At 41.7% G+C, this 16,428-nt stretch overlaps 1 protein-coding gene and 1 long non-coding RNA gene across 2 annotated transcripts in view; one reads left to right on the top strand and one right to left on the bottom strand.

Annotated features, from left to right (window-relative positions):
• flrt2 (fibronectin leucine rich transmembrane protein 2) overlaps positions 1–12,195 on the bottom strand; it is a 56,114-nt gene extending 43,919 nt beyond the window's left edge. The window contains exon 1 of the mRNA XM_074614811.1: positions 11,637–12,195. The gene's annotated coding sequence lies outside the window, so the exon portion shown is untranslated. The remainder of the gene's footprint in view (positions 1–11,636) is intronic.
• On the top strand, positions 4,822–9,862 carry LOC141755704 (uncharacterized). Its single transcript, XR_012591323.1, has 3 exons — positions 4,822–5,212; positions 6,222–6,377; positions 8,513–9,862. It is a non-coding gene; the product is annotated as an uncharacterized LOC141755704 (long non-coding RNA).
• Positions 12,196–16,428: the final 4,233 nt, after the last annotated feature.

The following is a 16,428-nucleotide window of genomic DNA, read 5'->3' as shown; positions in this document are numbered from 1 at the left end:
AGACGTCGCCTAGACGTGGAAGTTGCTAATTGGCCTGTAAACAATGACCGGCGCACAGAAGAGGAAGTCTTGGCCTTTGGATATCCATAATCCGTTATCTGGATATCAGCTTGCTACATCTGGACCCCATAGTCTAAATTGTCATCAGACCGATGGGTTCTGCGATTGATATAGCACCAAAACTATGTTATTTTATTTTTTTCATTTTGTCACTGCCATTATAAATCCTACCCACTGTACTCACAGTCATCTTTACATGTCGATACAGCTCATACTCATCCAGTCCACGTATATCCATTTAGTATTTATGTATTTACAGAACAGACTTGACTTGTTTATAGATGTTTTATTTTAATTTATTATTTTATTCTTATCATATTGTGTCATTGGAGCTTTTTATATATATTTAGATAATATTTGTATTGTTTATATAACAGTCCTATCTACTCCTTATCTTTATTTGTCCAGCTTTGTTGTCCCTGTTCTTAGCTGTTATTTGTAAATTTCTTGTATGTATGTGCTTAGCAAAATAAATCTGATTCTGATTTTTGTATTCATGGTTTTCTCTCTCTGAGCGAGTTATTTAAATGAAACCATCTGGCACAGTTAAAGAAGAAATCACTCTTTGTTGAAATAAGTCATGGACATCTGAAACATGGCAAGGAGCCCCATCTAGACGGGTCACAGGCCAAAAAGGGTTGGGATCTTAATCTGCAAAGCAACTTTATCCGTCTCATAAATGTGCTGGATTAAATAGTAAAAGATAATATAATACTCCCCTCTGAAGTGTAGTGGACTAGAAGTAGAAAGTACCTACAGTGCATCAGGCCTACGTACATGAGTAACAGGAGTTACTTTCCACCTCAGCTGCCACATGAAACATGGCTGCACACATTAACCTTCCTCGTCCCCGATGCTGCCTGCACGCCACTATTAAGTGTGAGCGCACACATCTCCATCCTTCATCCAATCTGCAGCTCGCTGTGTCGCTGTCATTCTAGAAAAATGCTCCATGAGTCACAGAGTATACGTGCGGCAGTGTTGTTACCGCAAAACTAATCTCGATAGCTTTACGACGCCTGAACACAAACTGCAACATCGCTTGTAAATGACAAAAAAAAGAGGCTCCGTCCTAAAGATCAGACTGAAGAGACAAATTGAGCTTTTATGAGGTGTGAACATAAAAATGTAAGATAAGGGGGGAAAGATGAGGGCAGAGGTGAAGGTTGGTTGGGTCCAAGCTTCTTTAAAGTTCAGTGTGGTTGGAGCAGAAAATCTGTGTTGTGTGCTGAACTGTATACGCCTGCTGGCAGCCGCTCTGGCTGGCATTAGCCATTGCTTTTTTGGCTGCTTTCAGAAGGATCCAAAGCAAACAGGAATGGCCGTGCTTGCGGGCCGTAAAACTTGTGTGTCAGCCCACTCAATCATACTATACACAGCGCCGTGCTTCACAAAAATGGCAGGACATTTCTACATTTCCTTATCAAGCTAAATGTAAAATATTAACCCTCAATAGACTCGTTTTTGTATTTTTTAGGGGGTGTTTAGGGGGAGATGGCAGGTCAACAGTAGATGTCACATAGAAGTGGTGTACATCATCTGAAAGCTGGGAACCTGAAGATTCATTTTGAGATGCAGCTCAGCACTGTGTGTCAAGTTGTTCTAGTCATGATTTAGAAATAAACATGAATTAATTAATTAAAGTAAATTGTAAACATGTACAAGTGTTTAGAACACTATGATGGAAGTATATGATGGGCATTCACATGCTCTATTATGTCTCATAAGTTGTTGTAGCAAATTGTGGGAGATACCATTTGTTACAACAAATTTGGTGCTAAATTTAACCATTTTTTACCACTCGAGAATTGATAAAAATGATCAAAAATCCCTAAAAAATACCACATTAAGACACAAAGATCTTGAGGAACATCATAGAAAAAGCTATGCTGTGATTTGGTAACAAAAACTTTTGACATTTCTGCAAGAATTGCATTTTTTGGCGATTACATTGGCGAGCAATTCTATTCTGGGAACTGCTCAGAAACCCCCTCATTGTCAATCTACGTAGGAAAGCCATCCACCCTCTGAATGCTCTAGGTCTCTAGTTTGTGGCTGTAAAGTTTTATGGTCATGGTCAGGTCATTTTATACATTGAGGTCAAGTAAAAAAAAAATTGGTCTCACTGCAAATAAATGTCTACTTTGGGGACTAACGTCATCACACATGAATACAGTTGGGCTCATTGGATCCACAAGAGCTTTGCAGTGATACCCGATTTATACAATTATAAGACTGTTTAGGGACCCCAGTCTGCAGAAATATTCAAACACACCGTTTTAGAATAGGCGGAAATAACACATTTGTACTGCATTCAAAAAATTGCATGTGATTATCATAAAGTGTGAATGTCTGTAAAGGGGAGACTCATGGGTACCCTTTGAACCCATTTTCATTCACATATCTTGAGGTCAGAGGTCAAGGGACCCCTTTGAAAATTGCCATGCTAGTTTTTCCTCGCCAAAATTTAGCGGAAATTAGTGGCATTAATTTTCAAACTTCCCGACAAACTAGTATGACATGGTTGGTACCAATGGATTCTTTTGGATTTCTAGTTTTATATGATACCAGTATCTTCTAGCTTAAGGGGTACTACACTGATACTGTGGATATGATGTATAATTTTCCATAAAAAAAAAAAAGAATTAAGAAAAGTTGATAAAGGGGTCTTAAAAGTTCTAGCGAGATAGTGGCAACATTGTGTGCTCAAATTACAGATGGAATGAATCAAGGGTTAAAAGCATTGCCCCCCCCCCCCCCCCCCCCCCCCCCCACCCTCCAGCTGGTTGACTGCCTGTGTGTCCATTTGAATTGAGGAGATATTATGAAAAAAGTCATCAGTGCCCGGCAACACAGACATTGTACCGACAAATGACTGTTCCCACATTGTCAGTCATAACCAGTCTGATTTCTTGGCAGGCGAGCCAGATTTAAATGGCCGTTTTGAATGTTTATGGGGCTTCTTTGCGCTCTGAATTGCAGGTCTTTTTCAGAATATTGTTACTGCAGCAATCAAATCAGTCATTTTCCTTTTATACTGCTCTGTAAAGAACAGTCCAGGTGCCGGTAAATGTCGAGTGATTAGTTTGAAAAAAACAACAACAAAATATTTGTCACCTCTGATGTTGAGACGCATTTACCATAGAGCTGTGAATGTCAATGTACTTGCCAAAAAAGGCAAATAGGCGGAAAGAAATACTAAAGCAGGGGCAAAAAATGAATAAATGAATAAAAATTGTTGAATATTAATTCATGCTAGAGATTCAAACAAATTCACGCCAGAGAGGCATATTATTCAGTTTTCTTTCCTGAGAATTAAAAGTAAAATTAAAAGTAGACCTATTTTTACTTAACAATGCTGTTTCAGTGTTCTTATTATTTTGTCATTTTCATTCTTTAAAAGTCACCAGAATGCAGGAAACAAAGTTTTCTGGAGGACCCCCAGACCCCCACTGTGGTTTTAAAATCCTTCCTATTTTTGAGGTCTCAAGGTTAGCAAGTATGCTTGCGGCAGCAACATTTAAAGCGATTAATTGTACATTATGGATAAACTGAAAACATCCTTCTTAGGATGTGTGATTTTGTTTTGGACAGGAAGCTTTAACTGAATGGTACAGCATCCAGTTTGTCATTGTACTCATTTTCTAAGGCCCTGTTCGGACCTGGTATTAACATGCGTCCTCAGTGATCGGATCACAAGTGGACAGCTTTAAGAAAAGGTGTGAACGCACTCAAGACGCATTGAGATTGGATCTTTCAGACCACATTCAGAGGTGGTCAGGGCCACATATGGCCACATTCTTTTAGCAGTGTGAATGCGTCCTGGCCACATTAAGGACCGGGATCACCGTGCCCCTCAGGTGCATATCAGGCAGACACGGCGCTTGTCGGCATGGAAACGGCCTCTTTGCTCTACTGTATCCTGTCGGTACAACTGTATTTTATGAAAATATAACTTGTTTATAGGCTACATATCTACAGACTATCAGACTAGGCACGAAAAGTGCATTATTTATCATACTGTCGGAGATGTGTCGGTGTTTTTGTTCCGCTGCTGTTCACCCCGCTGTTGTCTGGCAAAAGCAGCGGTGTGGAGGTCCCCGGGGACCTGTGGGGACCTTACCTTTTATTTTTATGTTAATAAAATGTACCAGAATTCACGAATATGTGGGATATTACTACTGACACTCATATAATATTACGTCACAACGTCTGCTGTATTAGCTGTGTGTTTACTAAGTGTTTATTTGCATATAGAGTGGGGCCACTGAAGACCTGTGTGAACAGACATACTTAAAGCTGTCCACTTGTGATCCGATCACTGAGGACGCATGTTAATACCAGGTCTGAACAGGACCTATGTGTTATAGAAATAAAGTTGCTTTAAAAAAAAAAGAAAACATCCGCCACTGCAGTTGTCTTTTCCTTATGAATCCCCCTTCGCATCTTTCCTAGACCTTACAAAGCTTTCCATCGATGTCAAGGAAAGGTAGTTAGGAAAATACGTTAGGAAGTAATTTTTAACTATTCGGCCGCAGCCAACCTGCATGTCACGTGGCACCCACTCCCTCTCGCTGCGGCCCAGCGCCACTCGGCGTCCTTCGCAGTCGCAGTAGGACCTATAGCGGCTAGCTGTAGGGGCGCTGTCATTTTAACAGGAGGTTACCGGAAGTCATATAAACATGTCATACAGGCAGCATCGTTTGTTGCAGTGGAAGTGGATGAGACCACTCAAACAAGGCTCAAATATCAGCGGCGTTCAGATGTCAACAAGAGAGGTAAATTGTGACGTGGTGAGTAATGACAGAAGTGCACAGCCAGGGAATATATCAGAGTATGTACTATTTGTATTACAAAAATTAATTGTTTGGAGAAGTTGACAGCACAAACACGTGATGGAGCTGCAGTGATGACCTCAGAGCTTAAAGGGGCTGTGGGCCAAAATCAAAGAGGAAGTGCTTGAAGCCATATTAAGGCATTGCTTTGCGCATAAATGGAATTTGGTGCTTTCACAATCAGCAAAATGCATTCCAGAGTGTACTACTGTTGAAGGGCTCACTGCAAGTCTACCTACCGCACACGTTTACTGGATGAAGTTGTTTAAATGCCGCATCCCGAGAGCCTCATCTGTCTCATGGAACTCCAGTTCTAGGTTGGTAGGCTATAAACTAATGGGAGCCTTCAAATGAAACTCGTGAGCTTGTGTTTACAACATGGAAAGTCGTGTGTACACAAATATACTTGCCGTTCAAGTGGTCAAGTCGTGAGAACACCGCTGCTAAGCAACGGCAATATTAACGTTACTCCCGGCATCTAGAAGCCACAGAGTCGATCCAATTTAGCAAGCTAGCAAGCGGGTAACATAATGCAGGAAATGCAAAGGCATAATGACAGAGGAGAAAGATGAGGCCGTCGGGAATATCAACATTTTCCTCCGACATATTACATATTTACAAAGAGAAACAATAACCGATTAAAATTACAATATATTCACTTATTATGTACCGACAAATGAACTTCTATTGCCTCTGCCATTTCTGACAACGTCAACAAACATGTTTAACTTGTGAATTCTTAGCTTTCAGAAACTTTCCACTTACGAGGTTGTGAATACCACATGGGGGGGCAGCATTCAAATGGACTCTTCTCATGAACACGGTAAACACGACCCCATTTGAAGGCACATTATCTTCCAACACTTACCGGATCTCCGCCAAATTGGCTGGGATGGCGAGACCCTCACTATGGCCTCAGAATGTGATCTCTGTCTCTCAAAAGCATCCACCTGTTTTCTCCAGATGGCATACAATGGCATTTTTAACCCGACCGATGCGCTGTTAGTCTTCTTCAAAGCAAGGCGGTTTTGACAGTTTTAAAATGATCGTTTTGAACAGAAAAGTAATGAATTAAAACAGATAAATAAGGAGACCCGCCACCACACACCTGTTAGAGATGAGAGGAAAAGAATGTAGAGGAGCTCGATTTCTTTGGCTTAGCTGACTGTAAGAAATTTGTAGAAAAATTGAAGAGCCATGTCCAGATATGCAAAATTCTTTGATCTGATTAGATTAAGTCTGATTTGGTGGGATTATCATGTTCACAAACAATCCCGAGGAATGACGCCTGTACAGCTGTTCACTTTTTTGTTGTTGTTGTTGCAGGAGACCGTATAACAGGCCACAAAACTTTTACCTCCTACCACCACGTCTGTGAAGAGACCTACAGCCGTAACAGAATGGAACAGAACAGGCATTCGTCCTTGGCCATCGACATCTTTGTCCAGAGGGATAGGCGCATGGAGTTCGTCTACAAATAAAGTAAGTGCCTCCTTTTAAAACAAACAAACAAATCTATCTATCCACCCGTCCACCTATCAGTCTATCTATCTGTCTATCCGTCTATCTATCTATCCATCCATTCATTCATTAGGGTTGTCCCGAATAGTTCGAAGCTTCATTCATAATGTTGATATTCAAATTATTATTAACTTACAGAAACATTGCGTGCAACGGTAGCCTACACCTTCCAGCTTGTCTCGCTCTCCCTCTCACACACACACACACACACAGTGAGCAACGCTCAGTCCTCGCCGCTGTAGTGTCTCAGTCCAATAGTCTGAAGTCTTCAAATTTATTGTAAAAAAGAAAGATGTAATCTCTTCCAACATTCACAACATGCTTTTATCCAATGAAATATTATGCTTCTATCCACATTTTTTGGCATTTAGCCTTTCAAAAACAACATTTTCATTGCAGCCCAAAACGGTTTGCTCTCCGTCCTGTCGCACACAAAGGAGCGGCCTAGCAGCAATGTAACAGCACCGTCAATTACATTTATGAGCACAGTAACACAAAATCATGTTTTTCACATTTGTTTAGGGTGATGACATCATAAAATATGACAGCAGACATTTAAAGCCTCATTCGAAAACCTCAATAGAAGTTTTGAATGTAAAAAATGACATTCGGTACAGCCCTGATAGATATATAATTTAGTTATTGGCTTTGTGTATGTTGTCTGATGTTATGCTACTGGTGCGCCAACACCAATATTTCTCTCTTTTTTCTCTATCCTGGTGCGCTGTCGCCAGACGCTCATTGTGTGTGGTTATCGGTGCCCTTTTGGGCATTTTGTAGGAGTGAATAAGCTGGTTTCTACTGTTGCGCTGACACCAAGATTTCTGTCTCGTTTTTTCTTTATCCTGGTGCGCCGTCGCCAGACGCTCTTTGTGTGTGGTTATCGTGCGCTTTTACGCATTTTGTAGGAGCTGTTTTCTACTGGTGCACTGTCACCAAGCGCTTGCTCTCTCTCTCTCTTTCTCTCTCTCCCTAACTAATGTAGATTATATTTTAAACTATATTTTGTAGACATATCCATATGCCACATTAATAGGTCACTACCTACCCAGGTAATTATTTCACCACATCTTACTGCCTGGAAGCTGAAATACGGCAAAAGTCATTTTTTCCGCCCATGTTTTGCTCTAGTCGTCTTTTAGAGGTCATGGTTGTGGTTTTTATCAAACAAAATATTCTGCTATAAAAGGGGCGGTCTAGTCACAATATAACAGCACCATAAATTACAACCACAATAACACAAAATCATATTTTTCTCATTTGTTTAGGGTGTTGACGTCCTAAAATATGACGACGGACATTTGAAGCATCATTCGAAAACCTCAATAGAAGCTTTGAATGTAAAAAAAAAATACATTCGGCACAGCCCTAATATATATAATTTAGCCTATATTTTAAACTATATTTTGTAGATATATCCATATGCCACACTAATAGGTCACTGCCTACCCAGGCAATTATTTCACCACATGTTACTGCCTGGAAGCTGTCGTACGGCAAAAGTCATTTTTTTTCCTCCTATGTTTCTCTCTGGTCGTCTTGTAGAGGTCAAGGTTGTAACTGAGGTTTACCTTTTTGTGAGGGTATCGGCTGTCTCTCTGAATGACAGGTCACACATAAACAAGGTGCGAATGGTCACGAGTGGGAGATTACGAGTGTTTGATGAAAACAACCATTGGTGCGATTTATCACGGGTGGCGTTTGAATCGCTCCATTCGACCTCCAGACACGTGTGAGATACTTACTACTAGCGAGGTCACTGTGGCAGCTCCATGTTTTTCACATCGGTCTTCATGTTATTCTAATCCCACGTCTAAGCCATTGACTATAATCTGATAATGATTGCACTCCAAATGTCCAGGTATTATCCTCCGAAAATATACACCGGCTGCATTCCTTCTGAACTATCGACTGTGTTTATTTTAAAGGAGGCAGGAAGAATCCAAGCCCTATTGGCAGAATGTAGGCTGACGTGCAGATGTATATATATAGGGACGTTTTTTTATAGACACTTAACTCCAATTAACCTTCATTCTCCTATTTGCCTGTAATCACATTATCCTCTGGTATTTGACTCTATTTTTCTTTCATCCGAGAGAGGCCGTGTCCTCCTGCTATACATGCCCAGAGAACAGCGAGGCAGCGCAAGAACAAGCTTCTCCTTGTGCTGGAGCTCCCAGTTGGCTAGAGAAGCAGTTTATGGTCTACTCTCTCTCTCTTCGTCTCCCCTTCCTCACCCCTCGGATCTTTCTCAATGCTCTCCTCACGCTCTCTCCTCCTGCTCTCTCGCTACATATCTGATCTGTGCCCCCTGGCCATGTCCAGCGTCAGACAACGTCTGATTCATGCCCTTAGTTGGCTGCCGCGGTCAGCTGACTCTATAGTACTATAGGTTTGGGCTTGTTGGAGGTTTGATTCAGCATCCTGCCAGGACGCTAATCAATTCCAGTGTACTGTAAGTGTGCATAAATAAGAACAGTTTAATAATTAAAAGTACAAGGCCAAAATAAGTATTTTCATTCCTATCACAGCCTACTTTATAGTCTTTATAATTTATTTCCGATACATTCAGACTCAGTGAGTCATTCTCTTGTCAAAATAAGGATTTTACCTCTCGCTAATAAATGTCTTAAAATGGACAGTCTGAAACAGGGACTTGAATCGGTGCCTCTTTTTCTTCCCCCCTCCGCGCCGTACAAAAACACATTCCAGCTGTCAAATGTGTTCGTTCATGTACTTCTATATAAAACCGTTTCTGACTACCGGCCTGTCCCCTAAAGCAATTATTATAGGTGAAAGAGCTCACTTTCAGCGCTTAAAAAAGTTGCCTGTTGAGCTGTCACCCTCACTGACACATTAGTGGCATATTTTCAGAATTGATTCATAAATGATGCATGAAAAGATTTGGAAATGTCACCTCTGGTGGGTTCATAATTTACACTTCTACTCCACTAAATCTTAGAAAAAATATTGTACTTAAATTTATTTAAAAACGTATGGCTACTAGCTTTGAAGATTTAAGATTATATATATGCAAAATGTGAGATGATGTGATAAATTATAGTTGCAACCAACTATTTTTTTGCCTTGTTGATCAATCTGATAATCACTTTTTTTAATTAGTCAATCAATGTCGTAAGTAAGCAAAAGGATCTGATTGATTTTGGACTGATGCTGCTCTTTAGTAAATGTACTGTCACAGTAACCAGGAAGCTACCAGCAACAATAGTCTGACTGCACCGGACACACAGCACCAAGCAGTCAGTTGTAACGCATTAAAGTCATATGTTGCCTTAGAGCAGTGATTCTCAAAGTGGGGGTCCGTGGCACTCTGTCAGGGGGGTCCGTGAAATAACTAGCTATAAATGATAAAATCGTGCTGTATCATTAAAAAGTGCATATCTACAGATGGGGACGATTTGCACCAATAAAACAAAGCATATTGTGTCCGTTACTGCCACCCTTGTTAGAAACTCTGATTGTGACACGGCAATAAGTTCCTTATTTTAAAGTTGAAGCACTTACTGAAACTCAGCTTTTGTTAGGACTATGCCAGTCTTGCTACTGTTCAGTTTCGGAACGCCTTTAAGATCAATTATTTGAAATGTAGGCTCTAAATGCTGTCCAGTTGAGTCCAAAATGCAATTTGAATAAAATCACCCTTCGTTATAAAGGTACATAAGTGGTATTAACATTCAATAACATTGCAAACTTCCCCCACCGTGGGACTAATAAATTAGATTATCTCATCTTATCTTATTTTAACATGATTCAAAATTGAAATGTGTTTCTGTGTATCACTGTGAAACAGGTCTAAAGTATTTAGGGTGAGCTTAATCAGTGTTACGATTAAGATGGGGACCTTGGAAAAGTTTCTCCCCTGTGAGGGGACACCTGCCATACAGAAAACTAGTTAGCAAGCAAGAAGAGAAGTTAAAAAAGCTAAAAGTAATGGATAAATGGTTGAGATAATTAGCTTAACTAATGGATACACTTTTAAATCAATTGAAATGAACACATTTGGAACATGATGGTTGGAGTTGATGGGAACCACTGGTGTAGACTTTCAGTTCTGACCCATGACTTCCTTGCTTGTACGAGTCACTTTGTACTCAACATTTTGGATAAGAAATCAATTCTGTAATCATGTTTTTGCATGTAGCTGTGGAAAAACAACATCAACTGAAACCCCCAGAAAATACTGAATAATTATGCATTTATTTGTTCTCATTAATCACGTCCATTGGCAGTCATGGTCTGGGATTTGGCGCTGGCAGTGTGTTAAGTCGAACCTGTGAATAAAACAACTTTGTAAATCGAAGGGGTGCATTCAGGGGGCAGCGTTCCCTGGCAATTTTTTGTCTTTTCTCAAAGCTTTGGATCATAGAGATGTCATTATATTCCAAAGAAGCACGGCGTGTTTACCTGTGAGGAGCAATGGAGCACTTCACACCCATTTAAATGATGAGACCATTGCAAAAAGATAATTGTTCCCGTTTCACCTAAGACACTTTCAAAGTTATTGCTGGAAAACGCGCACAATTATTTTAAATTGCTTTCCGCTAGAAAAGAAAGTGCGTGTGGCAGATTTCAGAATGTAAACCGGCCCCTTTACGCTGTTCTTATTATTATTATTCCTTTTTTTTTCTTTTTAAATCATAATGTGTACTCAACCTTTATTTGGTGTCTCCTGTAGGCCACCCATTAAAATCCTCACCCGTGTTCAAAACTTTTGCTTCAGAGGGATTTGTCACCCCAAAGGTTGACAAGACAAGTGCACAAGGTCAAGAGAGAGACACGGCGAACAACAAGGCAGTGAACTAGAAAGGAACATGGCGTCCATGAATAATGCATGGTTTAAAAGGTTTATCTAATGGCACTCTTAAAACTTTTAAAAGTTGATCTTTTGCTTTCAGCTCAGGAGATGCTCTTGGCTAAAAAGCCCCCTTTTTTTTTCCTGCAGTCGTCCTTCCGAACTCAGCTTGAGAGAGAGACACTGATTGGTTTAATTATGTTTGCAGTGATTAAGCATCTTAATGGTACTCCTCACAATATGAGACGTGAATCGTAATGATTTGGAGATGTGACATTTGGGCTTTGGAAAAATAGCTTTTTTTTTTTTTAGTTCTTGTTTTACTTGCACTTTTTAACACACAGACACAGCCACAAACTACACACACACACACACACTGGCAGACAATTTAAAGAGTGGACACTCACCGTCTGTGGACACTTGGTGGTCACGGCAGGGTCAGAGAAGAACAGAAGACAGCGGAGAGTGGAGAGCGCGACCTCACTGCATTACACTCACATCCCCAGCCCGGCTTCCCAGAGGCGAGGACAAGACCGACGGGGCTCGTTAACTTGAAAGCGCGGATGGAGAGACGGCGGCTGCGGGCTCGCCGGAGTGTGTCAAGAGGAAACTGGCAGGCACCAGTCAGTCAGGCCCCGTGGATGAGACAGACAAAAGAAGGGAGAATTCAAAGACGCCAGCAGTTTCTTCTTCCTCTTCCTCCTTGCTCGCTCTGGTGTAACTTAACCCCCCGAGGAGCACCCGGCGAAGCAGACACACAGAACCAGTTCCAGACCTGTCCTGCACCAACGGCTGCCTCTCTCCCCCCCCTCTTTTTCTCTCTCTCTCAGTTTTCTCTCCCCTCTCTCTGTTTTTTGGTATCATTTAACTCTTGATTCCGCGGCCCCGGCGATGAGCTCACCGCGGGCTCAGGTTTCAGCGCCTTTTTTTTACTGGAATGCGAGGGGCAGCGGCGCAGAGAGAGGCAGAGGTGCTGGGAAGGTCAAAGGCTACCGGGGCAGCGTGGAGGAACAGAGAGGACAGGGATGTCTGTCATCTGGGGGGAGTTCCAGTGGAGTGATATCTGAGGGGCCTGGAGTGCCGAGAACAAAACAGGAGTTACAGAGGTCATGGGTTACGGATGTTGCAGGGGCCGGGCGACATTTGACAGCTCTGGAGGCTATGGACTTGAAGACATGGGAGTACATTTACACGCTCAAAGACACGCACACACTCACACACACAGACAACCTTTCCTAAGTGCCAGATTTATTGCTCACTTAGAGAGCGGGGTGTTTTCCTCAGGGAGAAAAGCCTTTTTTTTTTTTTTTGTGGAGTTTTCACATTTTAGCAGTCAAAAGGGTACATAACTAAAGAGGCATGATAATACTTGTATTTGCATAGCACACATTTAGTACATTTAGTGTTACAAGGTGCTTTACAATCATGATAAAACTGCAGTAAAATGGAGATAATTAGATTAAATCCAATTATTAAAACCAGGAACAAATAGGTTCTCACTAAAAGCAAGAATGTGTCACGGACAACAAAGTACCTACAAGAAGGAACACAGAGATTTTCTAGGTGGTTAGCGTTTAACCTTTAACCCCAACCTCCCAGCCGCTTGGTCTCGGCTCATTCATATGAATGGCAGTTCATTATGCCGAGAGATAATTCTTAAGAGCGAACTCTTGATTCAACTTTTAGGACCCTAATGATTGGGCTATTTAAAGGTACAGTGTGCAGGATTTGGTGGCATCTAGTGGTGTGGTTGCAGATTGCAACCAACAGAGTACCCCTCTGCTCGCTCTTCTGTTTCCAAGATAGTGGTAACGCCGTTCGCCTCGCTCATCCTTACCATAATAACACTACTTTAGGAACAACAGAAGTCAGACGGCGCTGGCGGTACCACGGTTTTGCACTGACGTTACCACGGTTTCACAAGCGTGTCAGAGAACTACGGGGGCCTTCAGGTAACGTAGAGCCAGTGTTTGGTTTGTCCGTTCTGGGGTACTGTAGAAACATGGCGGAGCAACATGGCCGACTCGGTGAAGAGGACCCGCTCCATATGTAGACATTAACTTTTGATTCTAAGCTAACGAAAACACAACCATTCTTAGTTTCAGGTGATTATACACTAATGAAAACAAAGTTATGAATATTATATTCCATTTCTGCTGATAGATTCTCTGAAATGTTTCACATTGTTCCTTTTAAGTGTTCGTACTGGGAAGTTGATTTCGATCCTCTGATTTACAGACGTCATGTGACGGACCCGGAAGTTGTAATTCCACCGTTTGTCCACTTCGTCAAATTGTCAGATTTCATTTATTTTTTAAAAGTGTGCTTTTCTTTTATAATGTCACTTTTCATGGTAGTGTAGTTGTCACTAATCCCTGCCCCCCTCACCTTTCAGTGCACAACTGCCAGGTAGCTAACGTTAGCTAGCTCCTGAAAATTTTCCTCACTGTCACATCCCTACCAATGAACATTACAGGCATCGTACGGTACCGTCGGTACTGTAGAAAAAAGAGTACCGTCACTTTTTTTAAATTTTGGCATCGACTTGGTACCGAAGTACCGGTTCTCGTGACATCCCTACCCGTCACTTGCACCTGCTTTGTGTTTTTTTTTTGTCTTCCATAAAGTGATGCAGGTACACTCTAGAGTCTAGACTAATTACATGGTGTGTGTGCCACCTGTGGCGGTGCAGCAGAGGTGTGAGGAGGGTGCTAATTCCCACTGATGGCTAACTTGATGATTAAGCCAATTGGAAAAAAAAGGCAGAGAACAAAGTCATGCCTTAAAAAAGATGACAAACTGACTTTCCCTCTCCTCTACCGCAGCGTAACTAAAACAACTGGCTGATCCGAGCGGCCTGGCATTTATTTGTTTATTGTTTAGCCAGTCGACTTCCTGCTGTTTACTTCTCTTCTGCCATCTCCAGCTAGCTTTGAACTGCCGCTCTTCGCTGGCTCGGTGCTTTGCTCCAGCCGCTGGGAATGTGTGGTCTTTATTAAGGGGAGGAAGTGTGCGAATGAGCACTGCAGGCCCAACATCTCAGGAATCTTGATCCTTTTTCCCCCTTGTGGCACTTTTCACAAGCGGGGCCGGCTAATCGCTTACACTGATAGCAGGGTTCTGCATGAGGCCCCGGTTCTTGGAGAAAAGAGGCTAAGGGGTGGCGGAGGCTGTGCAGAACACCCCCTCCTCTTCTTCCCCACCTCCTGGTTTGTGTAGCCTGCTGGGGAGTCGGCTTGCGTACTGTTTGTGCAGATGAGTGTCGGAGCGGGCACACCCTCCGCGGGGCCTGTTCCCATGGGAACGGCAGTGATAGCGAACAGCTTGTTTTTGTGTTTTTTGGCAGTGTTGCCACTGCTGGAATACTGACAGGCACTGGGGAGGTCTGATATGCAAAAACGAAGCCAGGTAGACTTTATGTGAAAAGAATGTTTCTTTGACTTTCTCCCCCCCCCCCCCCCCCCCCGTGTTGTTTCATCCATGCCGAGTTGTTTGGTCATGCAGATTCAGTGGAATGCATCTTATCTGTGGGGCGATGCTGATCGAACGGTGTTTGTGTTTTCTGGAGCTCGCTTTGTGCCACGAGCTGACAGGCTGAACTTGTTCTTGAGGGTTCACAATCCTCAGGTGGATCACGAGATCCGCTTTAGTCAAATGACTTCAGGTTAGTGTTACACGTCTCCACACGCTTGGCCGGCAGACACTTGGCTCTGCTTTTGACCTTCTTTTGCGTCTCAGAGGGAATTTCCACACTAGATAAACAGGAAAATAAAGTTTTTTAAAATCTCCCCTTCCCATAAAATTCCAAATGATAACATCACGCCACGGGTTAGCTGACTTCATTAGCATACTTGTAATTGTAAACCTCTCGTCCTTAACTAAGGCCCTATCTACACGTATACAGGTATTTTTAAAAATGGATAATTTCCCCTGCATTTAAAAAACAAACAAACACACGACCTTCATTTACAAAATATCTCTCAAAACTAGGGATGCTAATTTAGAATTTTTTTTTTAACCGATAACCGTCCCTCGTAAACTGATTATTAACCGTTAAACGACAAGATTAGTGCGTTGCATGCAGCGGTGCGCAGTGGGGTTGTAAGTGGCATTATAGCTGTGAATGTAGCAGTGTGTTTACAGATTATTTGTCGGTGAATAAATGCTACAACTCCTCAGCTCAAGACCCGAGCCGACTTTCTGTATCTTGCGACTCTGCTCAGACTCTTTTAAGGTGGGCTGTTAAGGTGGACCAGCTTTTCTCCTTAAATTTGACAAACCGCTCCTCTGAGTTTTGCTCAGGTTTTTAATTAATTTTTAACATTTCTTTTAACGGTTTAACCAATAGCATTAATCAATTAAAATTCTTAATGTCGGTTAAACGGTTAATTATTAACATCCCTACTCCAAACGACCTCCAAATGGTCGAACTGCATGACCTTCAATCACCCAAATCACCCAAAAGCTCATTCAATCACCATTCGACCTCGACATGTTTAATGTGTTCCCTGCTTTGGTCTCCTGTGAATGGAACTATTTTTCAAATGTAAAGTAGTGATTAGTCCGAGCAGCGCTTACAAAACTTTGTTTTTTCGTTTCTGGCGCATGCTCATGACACAAAACCACATTGGGCATGCGCAAATGAGGAGATTACATCATTGTGTCCCAAACGCTCCGTTTTAAACGTCCACACTAGGGATGTACATTACAAGAAAAAATACTATTCGAAAATCACTGGGAATTATTTGAATAATCACATTTTTGCGTGTGGATGAGAGGCCAAAACGTAGAGGAAAATATCCATTTTTAAATATATTTATATATGTGTAGGCCTAAAACGCTTCTACAAGGGTGAAGAGCAGTGAAGTTTTGAAACTTATTGACATTGGCATTGGATCAGCTGATGAAGTTGTGAACAAGCAATGTGTGGCAGCACAAATGAAAGCAGAAATGTATAAAAACATTGACTTGTTCTTTTAAAAAGTCAATCTCAAACTGTGATTAAATCAAAAAATATGCTCTTGCAACTTTTATGAAAACCAAGTTAATTAATGTCGGACGAAAAAAAAAAAAAAATCAATCGCCATCTGTGTGTCCAGGAACAAAGAACAAACGTCCCCCGCCGTCCTTCACACATCAAAGAGAACACATATATATATATTTTTGTTTTCATAAATATCAGACACACACAGAGCTGGG

The sequence above is a fragment of the Sebastes fasciatus genome, chromosome 18 (genome assembly GCF_043250625.1).
Source record: "Sebastes fasciatus isolate fSebFas1 chromosome 18, fSebFas1.pri, whole genome shotgun sequence".
Classification (NCBI taxonomy): Eukaryota; Metazoa; Chordata; class Actinopteri; order Perciformes; family Sebastidae; genus Sebastes; species Sebastes fasciatus.
This window is presented reverse-complemented; position numbering and strand designations above follow the sequence as displayed.